The sequence below is a fragment of the Oncorhynchus gorbuscha genome, linkage group LG19, assembly GCF_021184085.1.
Source record: "Oncorhynchus gorbuscha isolate QuinsamMale2020 ecotype Even-year linkage group LG19, OgorEven_v1.0, whole genome shotgun sequence".
Lineage (NCBI taxonomy): Eukaryota > Metazoa > Chordata > Actinopteri > Salmoniformes > Salmonidae > Oncorhynchus > Oncorhynchus gorbuscha.
Genome location: NC_060191.1, coordinates 35,228,791 through 35,243,849, shown reverse-complemented (window position 1 = coordinate 35,243,849; position 15,059 = coordinate 35,228,791).

The following is a 15,059-nucleotide window of genomic DNA, read 5'->3' as shown; positions in this document are numbered from 1 at the left end:
GTGGATGCACGTACTAAACATTTTTATGGGCCTAATCATGCAATGACATATAGAATTGGAGCCTATTTCTTCCTATTCAAAAACGTGGTTGGTCTACTTGTATGACAAACCCAGTTATTCCATCCATAGATGTTGGTATAGCCAAATCGTCCAATACTGTCGCATTTTTCTGCTTCGGTAGGTGTCTGTCTGGGTGGAAAGGTCACTTTTGAAAGTGCCATGCTTAAATTCATAAGGATGTCTAAGATGTTATTATTTGCATACCGCTGTTGCAAACAAGACACGGTTTGACATTGAAGAAATATGGTAAGAATGCCCATTTCTCTGTCCATTCTTCCCTGAAACCCTCTATTTCCATTATCCACCTTTCTTTTGAGACATTTTCAGGCCAACATCTTTTGATTGCAAGTGATTTTATCAATGGGGGCAAACGCAAGTGTGGGTTGAATCTACTTTACTACATGCTGTCAAAAGTCTACATTCTGCAATTTGGGCGGAAGTAAAAGCCACCTAATTTTGTTGACAAAATTGTACATAAAACAGCGCTACCGTGCTACTCTTTTCACAGTTTTATAAACTCAGCGGAGAACGTTATATCTCTCCATTCAGCGCCACTTTAATCTTGAGGGGCGTTTAATTAAAATGCGCATTCAACCCTCTTGGTCCCTTCAATGTGCCGCGGTTCACACCGCTATGGAAGGACAGGACAATGATACAGGTTCCAGTCGCAGATGCTCCGATTTCATAACGATTTGAAGTAGCTTACAGTTGAAAAGTTCACGCACTATACAATGGACTTATACAAAATAAAAGCAGTACTTTTTAATGCGTGAGATATGAGGTGTGCCGTGTGAGGGTTAGAAGACAGTTAAATGCGTGTGTCTCACGGCCAATGCGTGAGCGTTGGCAGCTCTGCATTTAGTTGCAATAGTTGGCCACGCGATGGCAGGCACAGGTAAGGGTTTGTGCCTGAAGTATATGGAGCTAGATCTGAGAATTATTAGACCAAACATTAGACCTACGACAAGACATGAAATTCCATTAAATATAATATGATGATATTAAACCTGAATTAATGATAATACTTTTGTCGTAGAGTATAACTGTTCAATGTTTTCTTTAGTTTAGCTTTATTTAACTAGGCAGGTCAGTTAAGAACAAATTCTTACTTTCAATGACAGCCGAATAACTGCCTTGTTCAGGGGCAGAACAACAGATTTTTACCTTGTCAGCTCAGGGATTTTTGATCTAGCAACCTTTCAGTTACTAGTCAAACACTCTAACCATTTGGCTACCTATCTATATCTAGCTGAGAAGATATTCTCTAGTATTGTCATTATATGATCAGTCTGTATAGTGTTCCATAGGTTTGTGGTTAAGTCTGTTTATGTACTGTCTTTTAGTCTTTCTGTTGTCTTTATTTTGCCAGGAAGTCTGGTTGTGTGTTAGGAGGGGGGTTGGGTGTGTGGACTTGCAGGGGCTGGCAACAAGTTGACTATTCCTCCCTTTTGAAAAAGTTGAACAAAGCAGTGTCTTTTGAGCTTTTGATGAAGAATGCCTGCATTCTCATTCATCACCTTGCCATACTGTCTAGCGCGCACACACAGTCTTGTACAGCTAACCTTGTGGTGGGACACAATTCAGTCCCATTCAAAATCCTTAATTCCGTAATCCCTAATCCTAAACCTAACCCTAACCTGTACCCTTATGTAACGGATGTGAAATGGCTAACTTAGTTAGCGATGGTGCGCGCTAAATAGCGTTTCAACCCGTGACGTCACTTGCTCTGAGACCTTGAAGTAGTAGTTCCCCTTGCTTTTGTGGAGCGATGGGTAATGATGCTTCGTGGGTGACTGTTGTTGATGTATGCAAAGGGTCCCTGGTTCGCGCCCGGGTATGGGCGAGGGGACGGTCTAAAGTTATACTGTTACAACCTTAACTAACCTTAACTCAAAAACCTAACCTTAACCCTAACCCTAAACCTGACCTTAGCTCCTAACCCTAACCCTTAGGCTCAGTGTGTCAAATCGGAGGGCCTGTTGTCTGGACCTCTGGCAGTCTCTATGGGGGTGCCACAGGGTTCAATTCTTGGGCCGACTCTTTTCTCTGTATACATCAATGAGGTAGCTCTTGCTGCTGGTGATTCTCTGATCTATCTCTACGCAGACGACACCATTCTGTATACCTCTGGCCCTTCTTTGGACACTGTGTTAACTAACCTCCAGACGAGCTTCAATGTCATACAACTCCTCTTCCATGGCCTCCAACTACTCTTAAATGCAAGCAAAACTAAATGCATGCTCTTCAACCGATCGCTGCCTACACCTACCCACCCGTCCAGCATCACTACTCTGGACGGTTCTGACTTAGAATATGTGGACTACTACAAATATCTAGGTGTCTGGTTAGATTGTAAACTCTCCTTCCAGACTCACATTAAGCATCTCCAATCCAAGATTAAATCTAGAATTGGCTTCCTATTTCGCAACAAAGCATCCTTCACTCATGCTGCCAAACATACCCTCGTAAAATTGACTCTCCTACAGACCCTTGACTTCGGCGATGTCATTTACAAAATTGCCTCCAACACTCTACTCAGCAAATTGGTTGCAGTCTATTACAGTGCCATCCGTTTTGTCACCAAAACCCCATGTAATACCCACCACTGCGACCTATATGCTCTCATTGGCTGGCCCTCGCTTTATATCCGTCGTCAAACCCACTAGCTCCAGGTCATCTATAAGTCATTGCTAGGTAAAGCTCCGCCTTATCTCAGCTCACTGGTCACCATAGCAGCACCCATCCGCAGCACGCGCTCCAGCAGGTATATTTCATTGGTCAGCCCCAAAGCCAATTCCTCCTTCGGCCGCCTTTCCTTCCAGTTCTCTGCTGCCAATGACTGGAACGAACAGTTACTAGTCCAACATTCTAACCACTAGGCTACCCTGCCACCCCATTTTTCTACTTTGCACCCCAGTACCGCTACTTGCACACTCATCTTCTGCACATCTATCACCCCAGTGTTTAATTTGCCATACTGTAATAATTTCGCCACTATGGCCTATTCATTGCCCCCCTTATCCTACCTCATTTGCACACATTGTGTAGTCTTTCTCTATTGTATTATTGACTGTATGTTTGTTTATTCCATGTGTAACTCTGTGTTGTTGTTTGTGTCGCACTTGTGTCGCTTTATCTTGGCCATGTCGCAGTTGAAAATGAGAAGTTGTTCTCAACTAGCCTACCTGGTTAAATAAAGTTAAATATATATATATATATATATATATATATATATATATATATATATTTATACAGTGGGGCAAAAAAGTATTTAGTCAGCCGCCAATTGTGCAAGTTCTCCCACTTAAAAATATGAGAGAGGCCTGTAATTTTCATCATAGGTACACTTCAACTATGACAGCCAAAATGAGAAGATAAAAACCCAGAAAATCACATTGTAGGATTTTTAATGAATTTATTAGCAAATTATGGTGGAAAATAAGTAAGAACAGAACAGTTAAACACACACACACACACACACACACACACACACACACACACACACACACACACACACACACACACACACACACACACACACACACACACACACACACACACACACACACACACACACATTCAAAGCACAGAATGGAGGGGAGGACCGCCCAAGGACAACAGGTGATAAATGACAGAGCCCTCCACAACCACTATTTCCCCTGGTTCCTCCCTGCCTTTGTTCTGTGCTGTCAGATTCCCCCTCAGCCTCCCCAGCCCTGTTTAAAAGACCACTTCACTGACATTAAAGAGAGAAGGAAGCGCAAGGCACAACGCCGTGTGGGGGCACGGATGTTTTCTTAAGGTGGTCTCTACTCGACTGCACACTTTGAGGTGTGGGGGGGGGGAATGCATGTTTTTTTCTTCTGTGGAAAAACCTCTGGAGCTCTACTGCACACCCTGTCTCTTATCTTCTCTCCCCCTCTCCCTGTTCTCCTATCTCAGTGCTGTCTCCAGGGCCCGGATTAAGGAATCACAGGTTTCCTGACCATTTAAAACAATGTTGTTGTTTTTTAAAAATGTTCTGAGAATGAAAGTGAAAATGTAGCATGTTCTGAGAATTTAATTTAATTTAATTTTAAAGAACAAAATGTGTTTTTTAAATATTTTTTAAATATGTTTTTCAATAACATTCTTAGAACATTCTTTGAGCATTACTCATGTTTTCTTGTGTTTAAAAAAAAATGGAAAGTCATCTTAATGTTTCGAGAATAGAACCACGAGGAAACCTGCAGAAAACGTTATGCTGAAGTACTGAAATTCCCACAGAAATACGTTGTTCCTTCATGTTCTCTGAACGTTCTGTGAACACAGTACCGGTGCTTGGGTAAAATCACCGTGAAAGCCAAGCTAAAACAATAAGAAAGCCATATTTACAACCTTGTGATATTTGCTTTGTTTGCTCTATAACCCATTCGTTCATACGCCCCCGTGATATACAGTAAGGCCATGACAACAAAAAGGCAACAGTCACACAGTGGCAGAATATGCTTAGTTTAATACTCTGAAAACAAACCTACAGATAACAAAAAAAAATTAGTCCAATCAGTGTTGCTAAATATCATGTGGCTGTCCATGATACTGATTTCTGTCTTTGCGTGTGTGAGTGTGTGTGTGCGTTAAACTTCAATTGTCTCAGGCCAGTAGCACAATATATTAATTTATGGTTCGATCAGAATCACCGTCATAATCATTGGCCAGTACGGAGAATTAAGTCAAAACCATAAGTCCAAATCCCCATCTCCATCCATGGTTTAGGAAAGGGACAGTTTAGCAAGCTAGCTACTGCAGGACATCAACACAAGTATATCAGAAACAGACACGTGTGTCTGACAATGATGATGTTTTGCGTAGGATGTGATTTGATTGTGTGAAGCCAAATGCAAACTGGCCTCCTTTGGGGGTGTTTTGAGCGCCAGGACAACCCACAGTTGAGCTCAGCTCAACACTGATGATCGATTTATTGGGAGGCCAAATGCTTGCAGGCATCAATCATTTAAATTCTACAGCGGCAACATGTCATTCTCTTCTGTTCCAGACAGCATCAGATACATGGGCTACACATACTGAGACAGAGGTGCACTGTTTCCCTTGCTCAGATGATTTCTCCAATGAGATTCAGCCACTTGCGAATTGATGTAAAATTATGAAAACACAGAGAGGCGAAAGATGAATGATTTTATAATTGTTTATTTTATTGGTCAAACATTTGGGGAAGCCTGGCTTCCCTTGGCATCCATGAATACACGCCACTGTGAAAACATGACTTTAAATAGAACCATGAGGAAACCTGTAGGAAGTGTTATGCTGAAGTATTGGAATTCTCACAGAAGAACATTGTTAACATTTGAAGAAAAATTAGAGAACATTACTTTAAATAGAAACACGAGGAAATGTTTTGCTAAAGTATGTAAATTCCTACAGGAGAACGTTGTTTCTTAACGTTCTCTGAACTATGAGAACATTCCCAATTGTCAAAACAGTTGGAGAACATTCATAGAACATTACCAAAAATTACATAAAATTTAACCATGTTTGAAATTTTAGGAAACATTCTGTTAAAGTAATGAAATACCAAAATAATGTTATTTTGTGAAGTTCCTTAAATGTGCTGAGAATGTTCCAAAGCCAAGCAACTATCCTGCACCATTCCCAGAATGTTGTGGGAAGGCTGTATGCAAAATAACCATAGGACGACAACGCTCTCACCAAGCTCTAAGAATCATATGGTTCTCAGAACATTATGTGATAGCTGGGTATGGTTCTCAGAACATTGTGTGCTAGCTGGGTATAGTTCTCAGAACATTATGTGCTAGCTGGGTATGGTTCTCAGAACATTATGTGCTAGCTGAGTATGGTTCTCAGAACATTATGTGCTAGCTGAAAGGCCCCCTTCAGGCTCAGACAATCACACAAGATCCATGGTGTTAACACCAATGAGTCATTTTCCACTGTAGAACCACAGTGAATCACCCCAGGTGAGCTTCACAGAGTACTTGGCAGACATGGTTATAAACAACAAGGTATACATTTCATTAGTCATCCCAGCAACACAGTGAAACACCTGCTGTTTATAGAGAGACAAAGTGGTGGTGGAATAAATATCTGTGATATGTGCTTTGTATATGTACACACATTGTACATATTGTGTGTACTCTATATTGAAAACATTGTCAAAGCTCTGAGCTCTGGAGGCAGTGTGGAAAGGAACAGAAGGACTCAAATCAAACCTATTTTCTGTCAGAATAGTGAGTGGAGACACCATTAGGGGTGAGAGAATAGAGCTGCTCTGAGTTGCTCTGATGGGGTGGGGTGTATTTACCAACCCTTCTACTTGTGTAACACTGCGGGTCAGTGTGGCGCCTATCTACTCCACTAGCTTCACCCACGGAGGAGGCCACGGAGGAGCATAGAAATGCGAGGAGAGGAAAAGGACACCTTGGCAGAGACAAACATCTTTGAAGAAGAAATGTCGCAAAATGAAGAGCGTGCATTCCGTGGGTCACTGTAAATTGGATCGTTCAAACGTAAAGCCCGTATTTGGAATATACTGTGAATCTGCTGTCCTCCATTTCTAGTTCCATTTTTCTATAAGCCTACCATTTCACCACTGAGGGGTTACAACTCGAAAGGCCTTGGGCCTTAGCGTCCACGTCACCTCTCTTTCTTATGTACAGAGCTTATCACCGCTTTATAAAGGTCTCCTTTAGAAAATAGATTCCTTATCGCCTTTATCTCAATAAGACTTCCTGTTTAAATAAAGGTGTAATAAAAGATTAGAGGTGGTTTATGCTTGAAGTCTGTGGCAGGAAGCTCTGCACTGCCAGAGCTGCACGTGAGACCCTGCTGTAGCAACAGGATCAGAACAGGTAGGGTTCTGCTTATGCCTCCATACTGATACCCCCCCATTGATGCTTACATTTTTTATTTGAACTTTATTTAACTAGGCAAGTCAGTTAAGAACAAATTCTTATTTTCAATGACGGACTAGGAACAGTGGGTTAACTGCCTTGTTCAGGGGCAGAACGACAGATTTGTACCTTGTCAGCTCGGGGATTTCCACTTGCAACCTTTCGGTTACTAGTCCAACGCTCGAACCACTAGGCTACCCTGCCGCCCCAAGAGAGTTCGCACAAGAGAGTCGGGCTTTTGATTAGAGGGCCTGGCACCTGGTTTGAGAAGGTTGTTTTTGGTTGGACACGCTGTTATCTGGCATCTTATTGGAGAAGCTGGTTTGAGAAACTAGCTTCTACTTTGAGAATCTGACTTTTGGAGAGAAGGTCACCTTCTAAAAGTAGAATTTCGGTAGAGTCACAACAGGGAGAAACTATGCTGTTGATGCAAGGGTTCCAAAATAGGACCGAGGCACCGGAACCTACCCGGAGATCTATTGTATTTAAACAGGAAAAGCCATGTTTATTTTGCCAAATTTGAATAATCTGGACTTTAATCTATTCCTTAGATTTTTCTATTGGATCCTTTTATGTGTTTTGGGGGGCTGTTAATGGTCCACTGAAGAGCACTTCTTTATAGATGATATTCCACTGAATATGTAGACTTGTGTTTAAGTGGAAAATAACAATACTACAAGAAGAAAGGATAAATGTGTCACGCCCTGACCTTAGTTATCTTTGTTTTCTTTATTATTTGGTTAGGTCAGGGTGTGACAAGGGTGGTTTGTGTAGTTTTTTGATTGGCAGCCCCAATCATTTTTTATTTTTATGTGTGGGGCACATGAGGAGATTGCATGAGTCAGGTCGGAGACCTGAGCCAACTCCTCGTGCTTACTGTGGGGAGCGTGTTACTGGTCAGGCATAACACGGTGTCTCCAGTGCGCTATTCTAGCCCGGTGAGCTCTATTCCAGCTCCTCGCATTGCCCGGGCTAGAATGGGCATCCAGCCAGGAAGGAGGGTGCCGGCTCAGCGCTCCTGGTCTCCAGTGTACCTCCTTGGACCAGGATATCCTGTGCCGGCTTTGCGTACTGTGTCTCTGGTGAGTCTACACAGCCCAGTACGTCTTGTGCCAGCGCCCTGTAAACATCCAGCCAGGACGGGTTGTGTCAGCTCTACACTCCAGACCTCCAGTACACCTCCACGGTCCAGTACGCCCTGTTCCTGCTCCTCGCCCTCGCCATGAGGTTCGTGTCCCCAGCCCGGTACCACCAGTGCCGGCACCATGCACCAGGCCTACAGTGCGCCTCGGCAGTCCAGAGCGTCTGGCGTCAGTACTCAGTCCAGAGCGTGCGGCGACAGTACTCAGTCCAGAGCGTGCGGTGACAGTACTCAGTCCAGAGCGTCCGACGACAGTACTCAGTCCAGAGCATCCGGCGACAGTACTCAGTCCAGAGCGTCCGGCGACAGTACTCAGTCCAGAGCGTCCGGCGACAGTACTCAGTCCAGAGCGTCCGGCGACAGTACTCAGTCCAGAGCATCCGGCGACAGTACTCAGTCCAGAGCATCCGGCGACAGTACTCAGTCCAGAGCATCCGGCGACAGTACTCAGTCCAGAGCATCCGGCGACAGTACTCAGTCCAGAGCATCCGGCGACAGTACTCAGTCCAGAGCATCCGGCGACAGTACTCAGTCCAGAGCGTCCGGCGACAGTACTCAGTCCAGAGCGTCCGGCGACAGTACTCAGTCCAGAGCGTCCGGCGACAGTACTCAGTCCAGAGCGTCCGGCGACAGTACTCAGTCCAGAGCGTCCGGCGACAGAGCGTCCGGCGACAGTACTCAGTCCAGAGCGTCCGGCGACAGTACTCAGTCCAGAGCGTCTGGCAACAGTACTCAGTCCAGAGCGTCCGGCGACAGTACTCAGTCCAGAGCGTCCGGCGACAGTACTCAGTCCAGAGCGTCCGGCGACAGTACTCAGTCCAGAGCGTCCGGCGACAGTACTCAGTCCAGAGCGTCCGGCGACAGTACTCAGTCCAGAGCGTCCGGCGACAGTACTCAGTCCAGAGCGTCCGGCGACAGTTCACAGACCGGAACCTCCAGCGACGGTCCCCAGTCCGGGGTCTTCAGTAACGGTCTCCAGTCCAGAACATATGGCGGTGATCCACACAGCGAGGGTCCCCAGCCTGGGGCCTACGGAGAGGATCCGCAGTCCAGAGCCTCCGACGATGATCGTGATACAAAAGCGGACTCAGAGTAAAGAAGGAGGGGGGGGGGATCGTCCAGAACCAAAGCCGCCACCAAAGTTAGATGCCCACCCAGACCCACCCATATAGGTTTAGGTTTGTGGCCGGGAGTCTGCACCTTGTGACAACATGAGGCATCGTAATTTACAATGTAAACAACAAGTGTTGTTGCGGTCTCTCGGTCTCACCCGGAGTTCCTGCTTTCCCTTCTGGTTCAGTAAACTCAGTGATCCTAGGCCATGGCCGGCAATGGGCCTAATGGGGCATTGATGTGAGGGTTAAGGTGGCACCATAGGACAGTAGTGTGAAGGGTACAAAGGGGTAAAGACAACACACAAACCAAATGGCAAATTTGATAGAGTAAGTGTACCTTAATAGCCCACGTAACCATGATGCTCACGTCCATCTTTTGGATTCAAACAAAAAGAACAAGAACAAACATTTTCCGGTGTTGAGGCGACCTTCCGCTGAACACATATTTCAAATAGTTTTAGTACCTTCTCGGATAAGTGATCATACTTTATGTAAAATTAAGAGATGAATGTGCTAATATATGTACATGATAGCATATTTCATGGGCATTAATTAATTACTATTTCTTGCCAATTGAAAATATGGGTTTTTCATGCTAGGAGTCATGCTTGCATGTCAATGTCACTCAGTGGCAACATAACTTGGTGAACTACAACAAGATAACATACAGTATTTCAGGCATTCACGGCTTACATCTTTGAATGCATTTTGTCTTATTTTCCTGTTAAATTTTTGCATTTTTGTAAATTTGACATTTTTCTCAGGTGAGCTTAAATTAAAGGGTACAGTAGCACAAAAAGCATACCCTCTTTACAAAATGTAAATGTCAATAAATAAATATGGTTCAATATGATTAATAATATTGTAGTCTATAGTGTATACTTATATCCCAAAATTGTGTACATTTTATTAAAACATGAAACAGAAATAATATCTCATTTACATACCCCCTGAGTCAATATCTGTTAGAATGACCTTTTGCAGCGATTCCAGCTGTGAGTCTTTTTGGGTACAGGTTAAGAGCTTTGCACACCAGGATTGTTCAATATTTGCACTTTATTCTTTTTATATTCTTTAAGCTCTGTCAAGTTGGTTGTTGATCATTGCTAGACAGCCATTTTCAAGTCTTGTCATAGATTTTCAAGCTGATTTAATTCAAAACTGTAACTAGGCCACTCGGAAGCATTAAATGTCATCTTGGTAAACAACTACAGTGTATATTTGGCCTTGTGTTTTAGGTTATTGTCCTGCTGAAAGGTGAATTATTTGTCTCCCAGTGTCTGTTGGAAAGCAGACTGAACCAGGTTTTCTTCTAGGATTTTGCCTGTGCTTAGCTCTATTCCATTTATTTGTATCCCCCCCAAAAACCTAGTCCATGACAATGACAAGCATACCCATAATATGATGCAGCCACCACCTTGGTTGAAAATATGAAGAATGGTACTCAGGGATGTGTTGAATTTGCCCCAAAAACATAACACTTTGTATTCAGGACAAAAAGTTCATTTCTTTGCCACATATTTTTTTTCAGTTTTACTTTAGTGCCTTATTGCAAACAGGATGCATGTTTTGGAATATTTTCATTCTGTACAGGCTTTTATTCTGTCATTTAGGTTAGTATTGTGGAGTTACTACAATGTTGTTGAGCCATCCTCAGTTGTCTCCTATCACAACCATTAAACACTTACTGTTTAAAAGTAACCCATGACCTCATGATGAAATCCCTGATCGGTTTCCATCCTTTCCGGGCAACTGAGTTAGGAACGATGCCTGTATCGTTGTAGTGACTGGGTGTATTGATACACCATCCAAAGTGTAATTTAGAACTTCACCATGCTCAAAGCTATATATATATATTTTACTCATCTACCAATAGGTGCCCTTATTTGCGAGGCATCAGAACACCTCCCTCTTCTTTGTGGTTGAATCTGTGTTTGAAATTCACAGCTCGACTCTACAGATAATTGTATGTGTGGGGTACAGAGTCGATAGTCATTCAAACAAACATGTTAAACACTATTATTGCACAAAGAGTGAGTCCATGCAACTTATTATGTGACTTGTTAAGCACATTTTTACTCCTGAACTTATTTAGGCTCGCCATAACCAAGGGGATGAATGCTTATTGACTCAAGACATTTCAGCTTTTCATTTTTAATAAAAACATAATTCCACTTTGACATAATGGGGTGTGTGTGTGGGTGTGTGTGTAGGCCAGTGACACACATTCCCAATATATATCCATTTTAAATTCAGGCTGGAACACAACAAAATGTAGACAAAGTCAAGGGTTGTGAATAATTTTTGAAGGCACTGTATGCTCCTATCCACTATGGGATAGTGTGTTGATATCCCTAATATTCAATGAACCTGAGCATAAATGTTTTTGTTGTTGTTGATTTTAAGTTGATTAAAACACACAAAAACTACAGTTGTGCATATTAGGCAGGTAGCCATGATGCCTTTAACAAGATTAGAAACCATTTGTAACAATTAGAAACTCCTGAACTCTCACCAAGATGTTTGGAGTGGACAGGTAGTCATTGATGCAGACCTAATCTTGTCTTGATTGAAGTCTCTGTTTAGTTGATAAGTTGAATCAGGTGTTTACTGGTTGGCAGAGTGCTACTTTCATGATGAATAGTAATCGTCAGTTTATTTTAAGAACTTTAAGGGAGATTATTAAAATTGTTTGTATGTTTTAACATTTGGAAATGAATTAAAATGGACTGTTTAAGAGGTGGGCTTATTTGGAACACACATGAGCGTTCAAATACACATTCAGTACCCGTTAAGCCTAGTCTGGACTTTTCACATATTTTATCAAATGTTTGGATGTCTTACAATTTTAAAAAAAACATCACATGAGAGATTCATCTTCCATTTTATCTCCACTTTTCTTACAAGGAAGTACGGCAGTATATGTTAGTAATATCTCAAAAAGTTGTTGTTCTCTATTGCTAACCAACAATTCAAGACATTTTAAAGTGGAACTGCATCCGCTGGTTTCGTTTTTTGCCTTGCTCCTCAAGAAAGTCTGGCGGCCATGACAGAAGCCAAACATGAGTTGGTTTTGGGGGTGTGGTTTAATGAGGGTGTTTCTTGAGGAGTTCTTAGCCACCACCAAGACAAACTGACCTTGCCAGCAGCTGCTTCCCCAAACTCAATCACAACGACAACAACAAAAAATCTTGCAGGTTGAGTTCAATAACTACAGGCAGATGTATGGTGAGATGCCGGAGGAAGCTCTGAATAGGTCAGTAGCCTACAGAGTTATGAGAAGATTGCAATTGCAGCATTTATGTCGATTTTCTAAAGTATGTGTTTTGATAACTTTCAAATGTAGTAACTGGTCCATGAAGAATAATCAACCCTTTACAATTACATAATGCCATAGAAGCAGTGTTTTGCTAATATAGTAATGTGAACACTTTCTAATTTTTCATTGTCATTCACAGCTGATAAGACACTGTGACTATGTCAAAGACAATTTGCCTGAAAGTGGTAAGAGAAAAATTGATTCAGAAACATCTTTAACCTGCAGTGGTCAACCTTCCTGTTGTGTCCCGTAAACAAAAGGAGTTTGTCCATCTGATCCTGGCGCAAAGAATACACAAGGTTTTGAATCCCTCCAAAGACAATGTTGAAGACCATACCAGACAAACTTCAAAGCAAAAAGTTACTATCTCAGGTAAAACATTTGTGTCTCAGCTGAAAGGCATCCGTTGATTGCCAGATCTCTCAGTCTGTATTTTGTTTCTGTGAACACGTAAGATGCACAATAGTCACTGTTCTATTACCAATGGTTGAAGAAATCGGGATAGGTCATATCCCAGCTGCAGCAAACAGGTAATAGAATTTGACTTTTTTCATTAGCACTGATGAGAGCACGGACCCAATTATGGTCTGCTCAGTTTTATCTGTGGAAATAGGCAGACTTGAAGCAGAGTTCAGCCCTCAAAGTCTCAAAGAACTACAAAGGGTATTTTTGACAATTAAACTGGAGAAGTTGTGCTGGTACTGTATTATTAGTATTCACTTCATTGTGGATGTGAACCGGGAGTTGGAAAAAGGGTTCTCACCGCCCCGCTACGGACTGCCTAATTCACCAGCAAGCACTGTGCTGCAAAGTGTTGACGTGGATTCTGTAATGAAGGTTGTGGTGTCGTGCATAAACTTCATCAGAGCAAAGGACTTAAACACAGGCAGTTCCAAGAATTCCTGTCTGAACTGGAGTCTACGGAGATGTGCTGTACTACACAGAGGATCCGTGTTGAGCCGGAGAGTTTTGAGTGGATGTGCTACCCGAAATTAACGATTTCTTCATTTAAAAGACAAAACGGTCCCAGAGCTGATCGACCCAGAATGGAAATGGCACCTGTTTTTAACAGACATGACAGAAATACTTAACAGCCTTAACTTGCAGTGTTGAGTGGATGTGTTGAGTGGAACTCATTTGAGTGGATCGACCCAGAATATTCACACATGTTTGAGGTGAAATTAGCTGCTTTTGTGGATCTTCCTGCTACCCAAAACCTGTGTTGAGAACCCAGGATGTCCCGTTCCCAGCTGAAAAGTGCCTGGAAGTGGAAATGCTGTTGGCGGAGTGGATGGGTTGAGTGGATGTGTTCATGGAAATGTGTTTTTCAGAACCCCTTTGTGGGTTGATGGATGGGTATCAGTTTGATTGTTTGAGTTACAGAACTGTGTTTCTGAAAGGATGGGTCTCATTGATTCTGTTGCCCTCCCAAACGACACATATCCAAACATCAAAAAACACGCAATGGAAATGTCCACAGTTTTTGGATGGGTTATCTGGATGTTTCGCATGGATGGGTGAAAACCCCGATGGATCAAGATTGACAGATGGATTTGGTGCTTGAGACTGGATGGGTTAGAATGGATGTGTTCAACTGGATGGGCCCACAGTTCACACTGGAACATACATAGGTAAGTTTTTCTGACTGGATGGGTTTCTGAGCATAAATATAATCATAATAAAATCTATGGGTTAAAATGGATCTTTACAACCATACTGGTAGTGGATTAAATGTTGTAATGTTGTTGAAATGGATGGGTTGAGGGATGTATTTAGTTCATGTGTTCAACCTGGATGGGTTTTCAGGGATGGGTTGATGGATGGGTTGAAACAGATGTGTCTGAAGTGGATGGGTTATGAACCTGTGGATGGGTTGAAGTGGATGAACTTTAAGAGTGGATGTGTCAGAGTGATTGGATGGGTTGAACTGGATCTGTTAAGATTGGATGGGTTGAAAGTGGATGTTCCATGGATGGGTTGAAGAACCCAGGATGGGTTATTTAGTTATTATTTATTTCCTGTTTTTTCTGTGGATGGGTTATTTAATTATTATTTATTTCATTAATGGTGTTATTATTTGGATGTTTTTCTGTAAAGAACCTGGAAAGGGTTATTTGGATGGGTTTCTGGAAAAAAAAAAAAAAATTAAGCTCCCCTACGATGTTTCTGTTACAAACTGGATGGGTTCAGAGAAGGGAAAAGTTGAGTGGATGGGTTTGGGGATGCTTTACATAATGCCATGGAAGCAGTGTTTTGAATGGATGAACCTTTCGGTTTTCATTGGATTCACAGCTGATATGACACTGGATGTGTTTTGCCTGTGGATGGGACTACCTGGCAAACATCTCAGTGGATGTTCCTGTGTGGTGTCCCGTTACAACAGGAGTTCCCTGATCCTGGTGCAGAATACACAAGGTTTTTCTCTCCCAATGGATGGGTACAATTCAACAATTCAAGGAAAAGTTGTGTCTCGTAAAATTTGATTGCCAGTTGAGTCTGTATTTTGTTTCTGTGAA